General features: G+C 34.9%; 1 non-coding gene across 1 annotated transcript; it reads right to left on the bottom strand.

Moving 5' to 3' along the window:
- Positions 1-4,909: 4,909 nt before the first annotated feature.
- LOC114268285 (uncharacterized) lies at positions 4,910-6,740 on the bottom strand. Its single transcript, XR_014334571.1, has 3 exons — positions 6,199-6,740; positions 5,104-5,166; positions 4,910-5,002 (listed from the first exon to the last, which is right to left on the bottom strand). It is a non-coding gene; the product is annotated as an uncharacterized LOC114268285 (transcript).
- Between the last annotated feature and the right edge of the window lie 8,238 nt (positions 6,741-14,978).

The raw sequence follows: 14,978 nt of genomic DNA, 5'->3' as shown, positions 1-14,978 counted from the left end.
ACCGTACATATCAAAGAAAATAAAAATCCATAAACATAGTATAATCCAACAAATACATATACTATCCAAACCAACAATTAAAATCCAAATTTAAAAAAATAATAAAAAAATAAAAAAAAAAGAAAAAAATCTTAATAACAAAACATATCAGGTGTACATGTTTTCCATAAACAAAAATATAATGTAAATTGCGCCCATGCAAACATCATCAATCTATCCCAAAAACATCACTGTATCTATACAAACATCATCAATCTGTAACAAAAACCAATGAAGTAACTAATCAAAAATATAGAGCTTGATTTTTGTTTAAACAGAATATGGTTCAATTTATTTAACAAGTAATTTAGCTTGTGGAGAAGGAAAAATTAGATAACTAACTCAGTTGAATTTAGATGAATAACATAACGAATATATCAATTGACATAGCAAGACTAAATAAAGAAAAATCAATGAATGATTCCTTTTAGTAACAGATTGTTATTTCAACGATTTCAATTAACATAGACAAATAACGATTTATGAGGATATAACACAATATCGGTTATACAGCAACAAATATACCAATTAATGAACTTATAACTTAGGTGAATAACAGAATGTGTTCTATTTGATTTACAAATGAGTTCAAGCAACCACAGTCAATAAAATCCAATATATCAGTTAATGATGAAACACAAGATGAGCTATCAATGATGAGCTAACTGAAAATGCAATGAATGAATATTGACTAAACAGTTTGTGAGTTGTAGAAAGAAATAAGCATTGGTTTCAACTCAATCAAGTCAGAGAAGGTAATGGAAAATTTAGCTCAAGATATCAAATACTTAATAAAGTGACTAACAAAATGAGTTTATCAATTAGCTATGACAGTTAATTTAAGATGAATAACACAATATTTATTATAACTGATATAACAAGACTAAATGAGGGAAAATTAGTGAAGTAGCTAATTGAAAACACTATGAATGATTTTTGATTTAACAGATTAATATTTAAATATGCAAGCAGTGGCTTCAACAAATTAAGATTTGGAGCTATTGTGGGCTTGATTCAGTACATGTTTGAGCACCAATTACACTGCAAATAAGTTAGGCTTGTGGCTTAGAATTTTGAGAAGCCTAAGAGACATCTTATCAAATAGTTTGAAGGCAAGAAAAAAAAAAAAATCCTTTGTTATAAGAATCCAGATCCAAAGTAACAACAAACTATTTTGACATTATAAGAATCCAAATCAACAATCCATCTATAAGAATCCAAAACAACAACCCATCTTGAAGGTCCGATTTGGTTGTTTACAGAGGGATTAAAAAGACCGATTCAGCAAGGTTTAGGGCAGAAATTGAGACCTCCATGGCGCTCTCCGTCATCTTCTCTTTTTGTTCATAGATTCAAATGCTTGCACCCAAAAAAATTTCAAAGAGAGAGAGAGAGAGAGAGAGAGAGCAAGGGGAATGAGAAGAAGAAGAGGAAGAGGAAGAAGAAATACCAACTGTCTACAGTGTACGATGTGGCACTGTCGCTGGTCGGAGATGGGTGCTCGTGTGTGACAGTGGCTAGTCGGAGATGGGTGCTTCTTGCGAGGGTGGCGGGCAGCTCTCCATGGAATGAGAGAAAAAGAGATAGGAGAGAAGAGTGAGAACGTGAGATATTTTATATAGATGGTTATTAGCGACTAAAATTTTTTAGTCACTGAAAGTATTTTATAAATCCCTCCAAAATATTTGAAATGTCTCCATTCAAAAAATTTAGTTCTTTGGCGACTAAAATTCTTTTTTGTCGCTGAAAATTCTTTTTTGTCACCAATTCTGGTATTTTTAGCGACTAAATTTTTTTTTAGTTACCAATAACCAATATACCTCAACCAAAAAAAATTAGTAGCTAAATATTTTATTTTTGCCAACTAAAAAAAATTTTGGTCACCAATTCCACAACTTTTGGCTACTAAATTTTTTTTAGTCGCCAATTTTGATCGCTAAAGGTGCATTTTGTTGTAGTGATTTGCTGGGGCTCATGGAACTCATGTACATAAAGAAAGAGAATTGATCATAGGTGACTTGATACTAACTTGGTGAGTTGATTGCCTTGTTATGTGGGTGCTATGAATTTATCTTAGGCTCCATTTGGATAAGTGGATTTGAAATGTAGAGAATTGAAGATTAAGCTTTATAAATGCTTGGAAGGTTAATTATTGGAGGTAGATTGATACTTGAAGTAAAGGATGGCATTAATATTTTGGGGATTTGGTCAAAACCCCCTCATAATAAAATTTTAATATATTAAGGATAAGTACAAAAAGTTTTCATTCAAAAATCTAATACATACCACTATTATTAAAATATTAAACTTGAAAATAATATAACTTTTGATATATATGTCATTTTTTAATAAAATTAGTATTTTTAGAATCCTCTCATCAAGATCTATTAAATAAAATCCATATTGACTATGAAATTCTTTTTAAAAAAACAATAAAAAATCTTGTCGTCGAAATTGATGTAAACAGTAACAGTAACGTGTTACTCTGTCTCAAAATAACATGTTACTCTATTTGAGAATTACTCTGTTTGACAGTAACATGTCACTATGATTCACAGTAATATGTTACTCTGGTTCACAGTAACATATTACTTTATTTGACAGTAACATGTTACTCTGACAATATTGTCCAAAACAAATATATATATATATGTATATATATATATATATATATATATATGTATTTTACTTTATCCTTGCTCAATTATGTGTTTTCTCCTTAAGGAGTTTATGAAGCAAAATAAATTGAGCTGTCTTTTTCACCAAATAAAGGTCCAATGGAAGGGTTTTGGCTAAATTTTCCTAATATTTTTTTTATATGATTCAGGGAAGGATTTCAGATAAAATGTTTATCAAGTTATTTAATTATTTTTTACTAGTTATGTTCACCAAGTTACTTCAATGTGATAATCTAAACTCTCAAATTGATTATTGAAATCTGTATTGAAAATACAATATTGAATTAAAGATTTTACGCGTTGAATAGTGTTTCCAAATTCATTCATTTCAAATCCATGAATGCAAATGCAACCTTAGTTACTTGTTTAGTCTTGGTTTGGTACTTTTCCTGTTTATTCCTTCAATGCTTTTTGGCAAGCTGGATTTTAGGCATGTAACATACTCGGAGAAGATGTTTATCTAGTATTTATGCATGACTTATTAAATGTAGTGATTACTAGCACTTTGAAGTGTGATTAAAAGAAGACCCAGATCTAGAATGTAATCATGCTATAGAATGTGCTGCACTACAGACTACAGTTAACTCATTTGCTATAGGGGTTTTTTTTCTTCAAGTTTTTTCTATCTTTGGTTGAAATCATGGTGCTACTCTGTCGTTAGCTCACTCTATCAGTCCTACACACAATTCATCAACCCAGCTGATGGTCTATCTATCACAACATTCAAATTCACTGTGCAAAAAATGTGTTGGAAGATCATGATCTTACTGACATTGTGCCGTGTGTTCCTTTCATAAAACTTTTTCATGTAAATAGAGATACGTCTATACATTCTTCTGTGATGTTTTCCGTTCATGCTTTACCTCTCACTACTAAAAAAAGTACTTTTTGCGACCGCTATAAACCGTCGCAAATAATAAAAACACAGTCGCAAAAGACCTTTTGCGACTGCCCATGCGACGGCAAATGGGGGTCGCGAATGTGGGGGTGGCAAATACTTTTTGCGACCGCAAAATAACAGTCGCAAACTATTTGCGACCACCTAACTTACTTATGGCGACTGATATTTTGCAGTCGCAAAAAGGTTTAAAAAATGCCTACAATGTATTAGCGACCATCTTGTTACCGTCGCAAAAAATTAAAAAAAAAAAAAAAAAAAACATAAAAATGTGGCGTTAAGCAATAGCAATGGCCAAAACACAATCTATTAAGCACCAACAAGAAACATAACAATGTAACGTTCACAAACAACAATTGTCACTGTTCAAGAGGAGTCTCAGGAGCCTTATTAATCCATTAAGCTTCAAATAAAACCAAATAACTAGTTTCAAACAAAGCACAAAATACTATTTGAAAAACTCCATGCCAAGTGAAGATGTTCAACTAAAGAGGCCATGTTAAAATCCCATTCTCCCACTGCTCATTCCATTTCTCAATCTGCAATAATTAATAATAAAAAGGATAAATAGGTGAAGTTGTATTTTTTGCTTATCTATCCATGATTATACAAATTATTTTTATACATAAAACACATAAGTATACATTTGTAAAATAGTAATCAGAGTAAAGAGAGGCAGTAAACTAGCTAAAACAAAAAGTTAGGTGCCACTATATAAAAGCCAACAAAACTTAATCACAATAACACTGACAAAATGCTAATTTTGTATTATCAAAATCCTATAGGATGTGATAAAAAGAAATAGACATCGTGGGAAAAGAAAAGCATACCAGCATCAGTCTGCTGACTACTTTCATCAAAACCCTGCATTTGAAATATATGATCAGACAAAGTTACCGAAGGAGCAGGTTAGCCCCACTGCATATATAGCATCCTCCATGAGTATCAAAAATGAAGAAATAATCCTTAGAAAGATTAGCCAACTCTAGAAACACTAGAAGGGGAAAAAAATTGAAGTATTCTTTTTCATTTTGTTATTATTGAACTCCCCTGACATGAGTATCAAAAAAGAAAATAAATCAAGACTTGATGACTTGCTGCTTCTTTTAGATGGTCCCTTCATTTCTGCCAAGCATTACAATTTACCGCTTCCAAGTTGTGTGAATAAATGATGACTGCCCCAGGGGAATAAAGATGTAGCCATTATTATTATTTTACTCATCTTTAGAAAACTCACCTAAGAGAAGAAGAAGAAGAAGAAGAAGAAAATCCATTACATAAAGAATTGCAACATACTCATATTCCTCAGGCATATTCTTCTTTATTTTTCATATGTCATTCCATCACACACTCCAGCATTTATCTCTTCAAGTGCACGCCATTGTATCTGCAAAATCAAAGCATTGAACAGGCTCTTAGACTAGAATCTAGATACAAACAAACTCCTTTGGGGGGGTGGGGTAATGGGGACATTTTTCTGGCACCGACCTTTGGAAATCCAACGATTGAACCAGCTGTCAAAATTGTTCTCTGCAATGTGCTAGTCCATATCTAGGCCATAGGCAAAAGCACACAAAATGGCTATAAGAATTTCTGAAAGCAAGCTTGTACAGAAATTTAAGGCATTTATATTCATCATTAACATAGCATTTGTGTACTCTAGTATGGTAGCTGAGGCATACGTTCCTCTCCTAAGAACAAAACTAAGCATTTGCTTCCAAAAAGCATGTCTAAATGCTTCATTGGTGAAGTTGTAGAATATAATTTTCTATGTAGTTCAAAGTCATAGATTCATCCCTAGTGTATAAAAGGCAAGACAAAATCATCTAAAGGAAAGGCTTCCTAGCCACCAAAATGTGGTGGAACTGAACTAAATTGCCATCACAGCATGTCATCTTTATGATGCAGTCCACAAGCAGGCCCCAAGATGGGGAAATGAATGGCTAACAACCACAGCCTTAGGCAATTGTCGGGTGGTGAAATGAATAGCTAACCACAGCCTTAGGCATTAGCATGATCTGATTATACAGCAAAGGCCACATGATGACCCAAACAACCTGCAAAGACTGATGCTAGAAGGATGGCCAAAGAAAGACCGGTGTGTTTTATCTGGTTCTTACTTCCTGGTAGTATCTAGGCTTTTTTTTTTCTCCTCCCTTCTTCGGGGCTTTTATTACTTGAGGGACTGAAGCCCAAGTTGCATCATGCCTCAGCCCCCATGATAATAAAAGAGAGATTTCACTGTCATAATTTTTCAAGAATTATACCAATCAGGATCAGGATGATTGAATCAAGCTAATGATCAGCAATCCACCTTTTTTTTATATTAGCCTCCTCGTTGGGGAGAAAAGTTACAGAATTAACGAAATATCCCATAAGTTATCATCATCACAACAAATAGAGAGCATGAAGACAGGTTTCCTTGGAAAGGAAAAGAAAAGTTTTGTGGATGCTTTGAGTTTGAGCAAAGATTGACAGAACACACAAAGAATCAATCTTACACAAGTACTGGCAGTAAATAGAATATATATATATATCAAATTTGCACATCATAAATAAATCAAGTGTGTTGGCAAAGCTTACAGAAGCAGCCCGCTCATTTTTCAGTCTCTTTTCCACGAAGTTAGCAAGTTTCTTTGCATAAATCTCTCCAGTATCACCGTTCAAAGAAGTTATCAAATCAACCGACTTTCATCAAAGAAGAGGAGTTCATTGTGAACTTTGTAGCAAATTAAATCAACAGAATGATCAAAGAACATATTTTAGCACAACATAACCAAGCCTATGTCTAGAAAATAATCTTGGCCAAATGTTAAGCAGCAGACAGATATGGTATATAGACAACTAACAGCACATTAAGGGTGGATATACTTGATAATAACTTTACTACAATTGAAAAGGGATGTATTACAAAAATAAAAGTAATTTTATTGGGAAAACGGAATAAAGCGGCATGACCAAGTACTCACCCAAATTGGTAAGCCAAGAGCAAGAAGACTACAATTCTAGTTGTCCCAGGAAAAGCAGAAATATTTTAGAGGCAAATAATACATTTCAGGGGAGAAAATGTAGCAATTTTGATCAGGAACATTCAGAATTTTTCAAAAATGGTCGATGAAATAAAATAGCAAACCTCAAACCAGAGTCACTCCCAATCCTGCCTCTAACATTATCTCGACTTTCTCCATGCCTTGTAAGTAAGATTGGACGGGGTGTGAGATGCGTATTCACCTGCAAGACATTTATGAAAATTCATGTTCCAGGTTAAATTTTTACACTACAGTTACAACAGATCAATTATCAGAAAACTGGAAAGATATCTTCATTACTTGAACAGCCATCATCATGATATAGTGATTAGTGACCAAAGTGTCTGTGCCGAATAAGAACCTTAAAATTAGTAAATATGTATCTCCTGAACTTTGTAAGTTCCACTAATATAGCAATGTTCTGCAAGTGATCATTTCTTACACTACTAGTCAACAATTGTAGAATACATGGTCGCTAATAGGATGAAGATTCCTTCTATATTACCCAAGGATCAAAATTTCATTTAGGAGTGATGTTTCCGTGAGCATGGAAATGAAAACATTTTGGAAATGTTTCATAAACGTAAGCGGAGTTACAAAATAATTTGGAGAAGTATGGATATGTATGGAAACAAACACTAAAACAAATTGAGGTCTAAACATCTCTTTACATAAAGGGCATCTGGACGTAAACACAATCTGAACAAAAAAAATGTTAAATTAATGTCAAAGTGAGGATTTAAAAGTGCATAAGATTCCAACCAAGTAAGGTTCTACAAAATTATAAAAATTAATATTAATAATAAACAAATGTTAAAAGTTTTCAAAGGTGTAGGAGGTGAAAACAGTGATTAGCTGCTACCAGCTAGGCCAACTAAATGGCCAATCTCATCTTCAAGGTGTGAAAAGTGAGTCAAGAACTTGTCATGAAGCTTAGAGCAGTCAATGATTTTGCTGCAAATGAGGAAGAACATCACAAATAATTTTCAAACCACTCTGCAGCAATTCCACCCCTTGGTTAATTCCATCAGGAAGTTTCCGTATTTTATAGGCTTGGTTTTCAACGTCAATCTGAGAAAATAACTGGAGGAAAAAGAAAAATGAAAAAAAAAATGTGAACATGTTTGAGCATGGGAGATAAGATGGAAAAACAGTTGTGAACTGGTGTCTTGCAAATAACCATCGAATTTTGCTTGCCAATAGTTGTCATTCTTAGTATCTCAACAAATTATTGTTCATTACAGACTGAATAATTCAATGTCAGTTACTGGCATTCAATTTAAGACCTATCCTTAAACATGATTATTTAGTCATCATTGATTCCACAGAGTCAATTTTTACTTTTACATGTAAAAGTTCATTGATCAAATGTAAAGGAATTCATTACTTACAAAGATTGCAGGGAAGCAGACAGAGCAAACACTGGTGCACCAAACACACCAGAATCGCACCCTCTGATTGATCCATCATCAAAGCTCTCCATGAACTCAAAGTATTCAATTAAAATTCTTTGTGTAGCAATACTTTTCATTCTATCAGAAAGCAAATTTAGCACACTAATTTAATAATATAAATCGGTATTTTAATAATAATATAAATCAGTATTTAATGCAGAAACACACTAATGTTTTCTCGAGAAGATAGAAAGCCACTGCTCTACTTAAATAAATGTCCAAAAACGCTTTGGAAGTTCCAAGAAACACTTTCGTTTTCCCATGAACTTCAACCCCAAAAACACAGAATCAAAAAAAAAAAAATTCAAAAACAAGAAAGATATCAATAGCAAGTAATTCATGGAGCAGATAACAAACAGCAATACAAAAACAAACATAACACACCAGAAATTCAAATCAAACTATCAATCAAGAAGCGTTTTTAACAGAAAATATAGCAAATTAGAATGTTTGAATCAATTCAGAAAACAATGTTACATGAGAGAACGGTTTTGAATACCAAAGTACAATTTGTTCGATTTGTTTAACATGCATTGCACCAGATCTGGTACATATATATGTACCAATTAGTTCGGTTTTAGGAGAATTTGATCAAATGATCGAAAATCTAAAATAAATAACAAATAAATAAAGTTTCTTTTTGCTAGCATGACCAATTCGAAAGCCCAAATCTTAGATTTAATTTAACATAGCAAAAAATTCAATCAAATTTTCAGCAGGTATTAAAACAGACGAAAATTTTCAGTAGGTATTAAAACGGAGCACATGCCAATCCAATTACTATACATGCAAAACCACATAAATCCATCACCGATCATGACTATTGAACTTACAGTAAAGATATATAGACAAAAATTAAAAGCAGATCAGAAAGATATGTGAATCTCGGTATAAATCAAAGTTACTTAGCAATGAATGAACACAGATATATATATATATATATATAACAAATTTTCATGTACTGTTAGCTGCAAAGAGAAGAAAGTGTACATGCTTAAATTGTTGCAAAATTCAAAGAATATATATATATACAGAGAGAGAGAGAGAGAGAGAGAGAAGGGGAAAAAAACATGCCAGAGATTAATCGACAGAAATACCTAAAAATGTTGATTTTGTGTTGCCCTAGAGAGATCATTTTGGACAATCCAAGGGGCAATCTGAGTGATAATGAATGAAAAATATAGATTTCAAAAGAACCATAAAGAGAGAGTAGGAGATTAAGAAACAGAGAGAGAAAGCAAGATTGACCGAGGCAAAGAGATATAGAACGAGATTGAGAGGTCGAGAGAGTTCGTAACGCCATTTCCTTGTTTAATCTCAAAAGTGAGCTGTGAAGAAGAGGTTGAAGTTGGATTCGACGGTGAAGATGACAGAATCGGGGCTGGCGTCTCGAGTTCTGATCATCAAACCCTAGTAGCTCCGGCATTGTGGTCTGTTGCTTCTCATCACAATCTTAGAGAGAGAGGACGAGAGAGAGAGCGAGAGAGAGAGAGACTGAGCGCAACCATGGCGAGCGAGAGTGACAGAGATCTCCGTTTGTGAATTGTCGGGAAAGTCAGAGTGAAAAGGATTAGGGCATAGGAATAAGAAAAATTCAAAATAAATAGTAAAAGAAAAAATTATGAACCTGCACTTGCAAATATTATTTTTTGCGACGGTGAAATAGTCCGTCGCAAAAAGTTAGTCGCAAAAAACCAATTTTCTAGTAGTGTCTGGAAGTAAATATTTTTGAACTTAGTGCTTAAATTCTGGAGTGCGCTCATGATCTTAGCTTGGCAATCAGGCTCATTGATGTTGTCCACTTATTTTGGTTCTTTTATGGTTTATGAAGATGCAATTTCAGCATCATAGAACGTATCCAATAAGAAAATTATGTATATGAATGTCTCAAATTTATTTTAGGAGATGTGTGAGGAGATCTGCCCTGCCATAACTGAGAAGCCTCCTAGGTTGTCAATGAATATGACAGAAAACTAGGAGGGGCTTTCTCGCAGATAACAAGTCCTAGCTATTTGGTAATGGGTCACTTTATATTTTGACACTGGGATTAGATCATTTTCTTTGAAAGAACCAAATGAAATGCATTAGGAATGTTCTGTTTTCAGTTTGTATTTTTATTGGAAATTTTCTTATCACACAACAGAATGAAAAATAACATTTTTGGAGAATTGTTATCATAGTGGGCCAACAAATCAAAATCCAAATTGTGTCTTCCATGAAAACAAACCAAAACCATAGCCTTGTTCTTCCATGTTTCATCTGCTGGGTTCATAATGGTAGAGTTTTGAGAGTGATTATGATGGTTGTCCATTGTTGGTTCTATGCGGTGTATATTTGTCGAGTCTTCCTCGTACTTGCATGACTCAAATGCTCGTGCATTGAAGATTGTAATTGTAATGGATTTGTGGAATAAAGTCCTTTATCTTGGATATATTCATTCATAAGCTGCTGCATTGTCTTGGTCAATTATGTGGTCCAAAATTAGTTTTTTTTTTTTTTTTTTCCTGCTACCCTGTTTAGCTCCTGCAGGCCATGTTTGTGAAAAACATGAAGAGTAGGGTGCGGCACTGATGAACTAAACTGTATTATGTACTTCACATAAGCTGAACTTTTTTTTTTTTGGTTTTTTTTTTTAATTTTTAGGCAACCCTCCTAGGTTCAAATAAACTGAAGCAAATGGTGAAATTGGGAGAGATATGGTAGAAGCAAATGGTGAAATTGGGGATAATATCGATGGCAAACAATTGTTTTAAGGACGCTGATCTTCTAAAAATTTTGACAATTCAACAACATTGAGTTGGTGATGGAAAAATTAATCCAAATTTTTAATAGATTTAAAAAATAGGACTTATCTAGGGGGATACTTGCATATAACTTTTACTATATTTTTCATTCTTACTTTTTTTTTTTTTTTTAACAAAAGTTAATAAAATAAATGAAAATATTCTGATATTTATAAATAAAATAAAAAAAAATTATTTAAATTTAACATGAGGGGGTGCTTAAGAATCAAATGGGGTAGGTGTAGATAGATTGGTACAGAAGGAGAGGGGACTACTTTTATAGATTTGGGAAAGGTGTAGATACATTAATTAGCTGGCCTGTTGTGATATCCTTTTGACCTTCTTCTTCTTCTTTTTCTTGCTTGACTAAGAAATTGCTTTATGCAAAATACACAACCTGCTACAACTCAAATCAATTAGAACAACTATTCAACTTTTGTCATTTTTTTATTTAAAAGAAAAAGTTAGTTTGACAAATTTGAAACATTATTGGATATTTGGATAAATGAAAATTTGACCCACTCTTGTGTTCTTTACAATTTGACTAGCCAATCCCCTTGTATTTTAGCTTTCATGTTGTTTAGAATTGTTAACCAAGTCAACCAAGGGCTTGTTTGCGGTTAGTTTTTAAATTTTTTCAATGGTTTATTTTCTTCTTTTATTTGTATTTTTAAGTTACTTAATACAAAACTAAAGTGTAGCAAGGATAAAAAAAAAAAAAAAAACAGATTACATATAATTTATAAAAAGTTGATTCCAAACGACCTATAGCGAGTGAAATTTGAAAGAAGGATTTACTCATTTTAAAATGTTCAAAACACAAAAAGTTGGTTGCAGCAAGAGAACTATGTGCAACTGGTCCTCAGCAATAATTTACTCATTTCAATAATTAATCTAAGTTAAAAGTTCAAGACACAATTATTTAGTACTTTGAAAAGTGATTTAATCTTGCAAAGATTGTATTTTGGACTCTTAAACCATTAAAAAATGATATACAAGTTCACTTTCTAAACCCAATGATATATAAGTGAAATGATTGATTGATAATCAGAGAGGATATGCGATAGAGATAGAATTATATTACATATTCTAAGTTTGAAAAATATATTTAATTTTTAAGTTAGAATAGTGTCACTCTTATCAAAATATCTAATGAATTGACTATTTTACACTATAAATTTGTGACACTAAGCGCTGGATAACCAAATTTATAAAACTAATACTACATTGTTTTGATTACTAAAAACACAATCAATAATGTTACGTATCATGAAACAAATATTATAAAAAACCTTCATGAAGATTTTTCATCCTTAGATTAGTTTGTAATGATTTATTGTATATATGGGGAAGTATTTTGTGAATTGTTGCACATGGCTAAGGTGACACCAAAGTGTCAGCTGAGATGCCACGTGGCTTGGTCATGCTGTCGAGATGATCACGGTTAGGCCGAGGTTATCTGTGGAGATACCGGAATTTGAGATAAACAGATAAGAGACAAGAGTCCTAAAATAGGGGAGGGTCTCATTATGGATAAAGATAAGGCTTAAGAAGAGTTCATCTTTATCTAGATGAGGGTCCAGGATGGGCATTGAGCCTGAGTTCATTGAAGTAAGGCTTCTAAAAGGATCAGGTCACTGCTGGTTATAAAAGCAAGGCACCCTCGTGGGTCTAAGGTAGGTTCTTTATTGTGAGTTTAAGCACTATTTGCTATCCGTGAGAGATATTAATCACTGACTTGATCATCGAAGTGCCCCCGGGTGGCGAACCACTGCAGTATTCTTGTCTTCTTGTTACAGGTTGTTGGGCTTAATCTATTATACCGGTCCTCTCCAGTTTAGTTCCCCGTTTGGTTGTGTGGTTGGAAATCAATACCCACAATTTGGCTCCGTCTGTGGGAACTTAAGGAGAATAGATGGCCAACAACGGGCAAGAAGAAAAGATTGGGGACAATATCGACAGTGAGAGTGAGGAACATATGGATCCTAATGTCAGAGAAGAAAATTGTAATGAAGGAGCACATGATCCAAATTCTGGGGAGAGGGATGTTGGCAAAGAGGATAACCCTGAAGAGAGTTAGCCGAGATGAGTATTACAATGAAAGTGACCTCCAGGTATGGAAGGATAGGTGCCTGAGGAGGGACGACGAGATAAAAGGGACGGCAAACAAGTTGGCAGACCTACAATCGGTTGTCAATTTTATGATGCAAAACAACGTGATGCAGCCACCATTCTCATTGCAGGACACACCGGTACCAGTAGCCAAGACAGATGCCCAGAAAAGGGGACAAAAAACAATCCTAGTAGTCCTACAGCATAGCAAGGGATAGGAGCACTCACATTAGTTGTCACGGGATATCGGACGAACAGAGTCAGTAAGAGATGAGTCGCAGAAGACACCATGAACAAAGGGGACCTATGTCAAGGAACCTCGGCATACACATGGGACGGGCCTTTGTTTTGATAAGTGGATAATGGGAAGTCCAAGAGAACGCACAACTACACTGGAAGCAGCGCACTAAAGAGACTGAAATCTGTTGATAGCCAAGCTCTCGGAAGAAAGAAGGAGGATTTGAGAGACTACCTCCAGAGGAAACGGCACAATGCCGATATCACATCCCCCGTCAAGCTGAGGACACCTTTCTCGGTGGAGTTGGATACGTTTGAGGCCCCAAAGAAATTCCACATGTCGTGGTTCTAGATCTATGACGGTAAGTCTGATCCAAACTTTCATATCGGCTTGTATTTAAATTCAATGGCTTTGTGGAGTGGGAATAATCAGCTGCTGTGCAAGGTATTCCCCTCCTCCTTTATGGAGATAGCATCAAACTAGTTTCATAAGTTGCTGAAAGGAACTATGAAGAGTTAGGAAGGCCTGGTCGAGATGTTTGTGGCCAGATTTGTTACGAACAAATCACAGCCACTAAGGGTAGACTCCCTATTGGCTTTGAAGATCAATGATGGTGAAGGCCTCAGGGCTTACGCCAAGAGATATTATGAGGTGTATAATCGGATTCCAAGATACAACCAGGAACTGGCGGTCATATCTTTTAAGAACGGCCTGGATAATGAATGCTCACTTCAAAAATCGCTTGCAAAAACCGTTCCAAAGAATATAGAGGAGTTCATGGCACAGATTGAGAAGTATGCAAGAGCAGAAGAGGACACGAAAGAAATGAAGACATCTATGTAAGAAAGGAGAAACGGTTCGCTGAAGCGAGGCCGAGATAATACCGGTGCTGACAAGCAGGAAATAGGGGTAAGGGCTGCACTGGAAATCACCACAGTATTCAGGATCCCAATCTACAAAGTTCTGAAAATGATAGGACACCAGCCATATTACAGAGCGCCGGAGAAGATTCTTGGAAAAATTATGGAAAGGAGCATTGGGAAGCATCGTGCTTACCATAATGAAGATGGGCACTTGACTCAGGGGTGTAGGGCTCTGAAAACGCACTTGGAGGATCTGGTCAGACAAGGTCACATGAGAGATCTAGTAAATGTGGCCAAGACAAGAGAAGAGCCTGCAAGGCTTTCCCAAGTACTAGCAATAGCACCACCACCACCGCCACCACAGCAAGCAGAGGGACTTCGGGTGATCAATGTGATTCACTCGAAAGTGAATAAGAATGATGTATGATGAGAGACCCAGAGAGTAAGGCACCTACAGCATGTGTATTAGGTCTAGCAAAAGAAGCCCAGGACAGATGAATACCAAGGACTAATGGTTTCTTTTACTGAGGCAGACCTGGATATGGTCCAGCATCTGCGCAACAATGCTCTAGTGGTAACATTGAAGATTAGAGAGTGCCATGTAAGGCACATACTAATTGACCAAGGCAACTATTGTGACATCATGTATTTCAGATGTTATAAGGAGCTCGGCCTTCACCAAGATGATCTAGAATAATCCGACAGCCCAATGGTTGGATTCAACGAGACGCCAACATCGCCTCTAGGAGCCACGAATTTGAAAGTACAAACAGACACCAAGAAGGTAAATATAGAGTTTACAGTACTTGACACCCCCTCCCCTTACAATGTTATTTTGGAAAGATTACACGCAATGAGGGTTGTTCCCTCAACGTTGCACCAAC

Source organism: Camellia sinensis, chromosome 7 (assembly GCF_055761805.1).
Source record: "Camellia sinensis isolate YWXY chromosome 7, ASM5576180v1, whole genome shotgun sequence".
Taxonomy (NCBI): Eukaryota; Viridiplantae; Streptophyta; class Magnoliopsida; order Ericales; family Theaceae; genus Camellia; species Camellia sinensis.
This window is presented reverse-complemented; position numbering and strand designations above follow the sequence as displayed.